This window comes from Engraulis encrasicolus, chromosome 24, assembly GCF_034702125.1.
Source record: "Engraulis encrasicolus isolate BLACKSEA-1 chromosome 24, IST_EnEncr_1.0, whole genome shotgun sequence".
Classification (NCBI taxonomy): Eukaryota; Metazoa; Chordata; class Actinopteri; order Clupeiformes; family Engraulidae; genus Engraulis; species Engraulis encrasicolus.
In genome coordinates this window covers 31,957,766-31,962,765 of record NC_085880.1, presented here as the reverse complement: position 1 = coordinate 31,962,765, position 5,000 = coordinate 31,957,766, and positions in this window count along the sequence as shown.

The window sequence follows — 5,000 nt, the reverse complement described above, 5'->3', positions numbered from 1 at the left end:
AGAGAGAGTAAAGATAGAGTAAAGGAGACAGACAGCAAGAGATAGTAGACAATCTTGAATGACAGAGAAACCATCAGGAGAAAGAGAGGAAGGGAGGGAACGATAAAGAAGAGTAGAGAAGAAGTATGAAGATTGTCTCACCCAATGGGACTCAGCAGTTGAAGGTGAAGCGGTCATCGCATTAAGGGGTATTATGTGTGATCCATCTCTCCAAAGGGTCATTTAGCAGTTCATTTGATACTGACAAACTGTACTGGCAAATCAGATATTCTCTGTGGTGGCAGGTACTCTTTGAAACCACCACTACATCTGAGAGCCATCACTGTTACAGTAATGGGCATGGAAAGTGACTTTGGCATACCACAGTGAGTGAGTGTGTGTGTGTGTGTGTTTGTGTGTGTGCGTGCGTGCGTGCGTGCGTGTGTGTGTGCGCGCGTGTGTGTGTGTGCGCTCGCGTGTGTGTGTGCGCGCGCGCGTTTGTGTGTGTGTGGGTGTGTGCGTGGGTGCGTGTGTGTGTGTGTGTGTGTGTGTGTGTGTGTGTGTGTGTGTGTGTGTGTGTGTGCGTGCATCCTTATTAACAAAGTCATGGCTCCATTATCAGGCCATCGCCTATCCCACATAGTGATGACTTTCTGGTGCTTTTAACCCACTTAAAGACGGATATCCATTTAGAGGGCACTGATAACAGCAAACTACAAGTCAGACAGGAGGACCAACTCTAAGCAGACAAAAAAACAATGATCACGACTGCATGCAAGACTTCAAGGTCTTTTTTTTATCATCATTCAAACGTTGTCTGTAGCCTACAATAAAATAAATGAAATGTTGAACTCCATCTCCACTGACTTTCCTTTGACATTCATTCTCATTCTGTGAGTGAAATCAATTCATGTGCTCTGACTGTCACGCATCGTGTATTTCGGTTAAGGATGACAAACTTCCCTTCCATGTGAGTCATTTAGTATCTGGGTGATAATAGGCTCTGGCACAGCCAGTAATGAAGGGCCATATGAGGGCTGTATGCAGTAGCAAGTCTTCCTTTATTACTGTTTGGCCCTTGACTTGTGCATTGCTTTCTTTTGAATAGCGCCGTTGCTATGCGAACACTACTATGGTTACTGATTCACAGTAAGTAACAGTAAGTTGATTCCTGTCTGAATTCCAAAATAACTTGTGATCATATCATCAAAGTGGACATCCCATGACTACGAGGCTAAGAAATTCTGCATCTGCATGTCATGGTTTCCGCAGCCCTTTCAACTTGGACATCATCAGTGTCTGTTTTGGTTCTGTAGCAATGGTATGGTTGTGTTGTGTGTAGGCAACAATTCTGTAAACTTGCCTGTCTAGTAAAGGCGTTAGGTACAATTGCCTGCGTCATCATGAATACAAAAACAAACACTACCAGTTCTTTCTGTCATATAACTCATGAGTTATGGCTTGCAGTCCCAATGGTTGCCACATCTGAGTTGTAAAAAAAAAAGGAACACATTGACGCACGAGCGCGAAACATTAATGATATGGGTTTATTTCAACAACAACCTTATTTCATCAAGGTTACAGTAATATGAGTGCATTATAAAAAAACGGGACTGTTATTTCATTTTCCTAGACCGACCATACCAAACCAGGGCAACCCTGGAAAAACCTGGATGTGTGGCAACACTAAGTCCCAATAACATACTGTCCTTACAGGCCCTATACTGTATCCCCTTGAAGGGCCTGTGCCTGTCTCTTGGCTGTCTCAGCTGTGGAGAATCATGTGTTTCTGACGAGGGTATTAGGGCTCTGCAGCCAAACTGCAAATCACTTCATTCAATTTGATGCGATGACAGAGCGCGAGAAATTCATGTGGTACCAGATGTGTGGTTGCCAGGTAACCCAAAACATAACGAATGAGATCTGACTGTATGGCAAGACAGGCCTCGTTGGTTGCCAGGCAGCCACTCCCCATTTTGTTTTGATCAATACTGCTGTGGCGGCCCAAGCATCTAGACTCGCTGACGTAACTAGCTAACCAGCGGCAGGTCTAACAGGATTGTATAGGTCACGTACTTTACTGTAGGTTGCTGACGTGCCGGGTGGGTGGATCCTTTCTCTCTCCTTCAGTTAGTTATAGTCCAATGGCAGTCGACAGCCATCTTCCACACCTTTCATCATGTTTGTGTTTCAGATTATGAATGCTGGTTGAAGTGGTGAAAGGAAACCTATTAAATTTGGGGCCCATTTCCACTCACGATTAAACACAGACTGGCAGCCAAAATGGGAATAGCTTTCCCTGCCTGTTGAAAACCAATTGTGTTGATATTCAGCTTAGAATGAAGCTTTACTTTTTGTAAAAGACACAAAAATTCACAATTTCAGTCCTCATAAACAACTATACACAACGAATAATGTTGATGCTGATGTTCTCTTCGAAATGTCTCTCACCACCAGACTTGCTAACAGTACATTTCAACCTCCTCTGTAATCTGTTTTTGTGGATATTGTAAGAAGGTTTGTACAGAGAATTAGATGGGCCATGACGAGGCCCACAAGCTGAAGCTTAATCTTCCCTCTTCCTTCCTCACGTAGAGGCCCCACATTTCTAGCTGCATTCCTTGGATGCATTTGTGTTGTTGGTCTGGACTGCGCTGGAGACAGGCTTAGGCAGCCATTTTGATTCACAAGCAGATGACTGTATAGAATGGGTAGTGGTCAGCACCGTTCCATTCAGTAATGTTCTATAGAACGTAAGCCACCACTACAGGAGAAGCTGAAGTCAGGAGGAGATTTGTAAAGACTTCCATTCAAAGCAGGTCATGGTAGTGAAAAGCACAAAGGGGCTCCTTGTGTGGAGCTGGAGGATGTTTCAGCGTTTACCTAAAAAATCCACTTCCAGTGATCCAGGGAACCTGGTCCTCCATCGTTGGGCCATAACTGACACAGTCTTTCGGATGAAACACTGTCAAGCTCCCAAAAATAATGTAAAAAGGTTTACCGTGCACTTGATTGACTTTGTTCATTTATTTATAGAGTAAAACCCCAAACAAAATGTCCATTTGCTTGCAACTTCGCTCATTTAATCTGAGGGGAGGACAATGTGGTTTGTTGTGCAATGGTTGGCCTGTCATATGAAGCCAGTGGTAGTGAACCCGTGACTAAAGCTCCTTGAAAAGCAAAAATAACAACAGGGATCAGGAATCACGAGGAGAGGAGAGGAGGCCCAAAAAGTCCCGAGAGAGATGCAGACGCTTTTATCGCAAAGGGATGTTCTCTCAACTCTTGGCCAAGAGGGGTGTGTGTGTGTGTGTGTGTGTGTGTGTGTGCGTGCGTGCGTGCGTGCGTGCGTGCGTGCGTGCGTGCGTGCGTGCGTGCGAGAGAGAGAGAGAGAGAGAGAGAGAGAGAGAGAGAGAGAGAGAGAGCGAGAGAAGTTGATGAGAGCTTGTAAGATACTGCCAGGATTATAATGAAAGATGGCCTACTGTTGTGAGAGTGCACTTCACCGTCTATCCAAAAAAGGTTTTTTTTTAATCTCATGGTTTCCTAATTGGATTTACACACACACACACACACACACACACACACACACACACACACACACACACACACACACACACACACACACACACACACACACACACACACACACACACACACACACACACACACACACACACACCTTGCCACCTGGACAGTACAGGAGGCAAACAAACAACCATTGGCGTTCAAATCACCACAGCAAATAGGTACCATGTTTTGACATGTGATACTAAGGCTCTGTGTGTGTGTGTGTGTGTGTGTGTGTGTGTGTGTGTGTGTGTGTGTGTGTGTGTGTGTGTGTGTGTGTGTGTGTGTGTGTGTGTGTGTGTGTGTGTGTGTGTGTGTGTGTGTGTGTGTGTGTGTGTGTGTGTGTGTGAGACATTTCACAGGCATATGGCGAAGGAGACTCATGACCATTAGTGACCATTAAGACATTGACTCGAAGTCCTTACTTAAATGACCCGAAGCAAGTGTGTGTGTGTGTGTGTGTGTGTGTGTGTGTGTGTGTGTGTCAGGCTTGTACGAAATTCAGAATTTCTGAATTAAATTCAATTCAGGAAGTGGAATTGAATTTGAATTGAATTGACTCCACCCCTACAGGATGTTGAATTGAACTGAATTTGAATGACAGGAAATGGAATTCAAAATGGAATTGAAACTCACTGCAATTCAGGAAGTGGATGAAACCACAACTTTTGCCTTTTCAAAATAATAAAATACAACAATAACAGTGTAACTAAGTACAATAGCATTAACAAAAATATATATTGCTAATAAATTTAACTACAAATGTATTCAGCATTCAAAATGATAAGTAAATGTTGTATAAACCATGCAGGCCCCCATTGTGATTTTCAGTAGTTGCATGTATAATATTTAGTGTTATGCAAGGCCTACAGATGACTTTCACACTTCTTATTTGTTATGTACCAAAATGTATGTCAATATTACCACCTAAGGTCTACAGCAAATAGAGAATGGCATTGTACTAACTCAAAATGGAAGTTTAAAAAACCCGAAAATCAAATAATTACCTACCCAAATCCTAAAGCACTGCTAGGAAGCAGCCCAACAGGTGACCTAAGGGGGCTATAATTCACTCTTCCCACCCACCTTGCAGTGCCGGGAATAGACACATGGTTATAAATATACAGCACCATCTAGTGTTCTTATTTTGTCATTACTTTGAGTTTCTTTGAATTTTACACCACCACCCAGGGATGGGCAAAGACACAACTACATGTATTTCAAAATACAATGCAAAATACCCAGCTCTAAGATGTTACAAATGCGTTACAAAATACATAACAATAAATGTATCAATAATCAAAATACTGTATTTTGCATTTTCAAATACACAAAATACAACAGAAACTAGGTATGTGGGTGTGTCCTGACTTTCAAGCTAATGAGTCTGGCTATTTGGTGTAGTGGTTAGAGCCCCAGTTTTGCATGCCAGAAGTTCAAGGTTCGAGTCT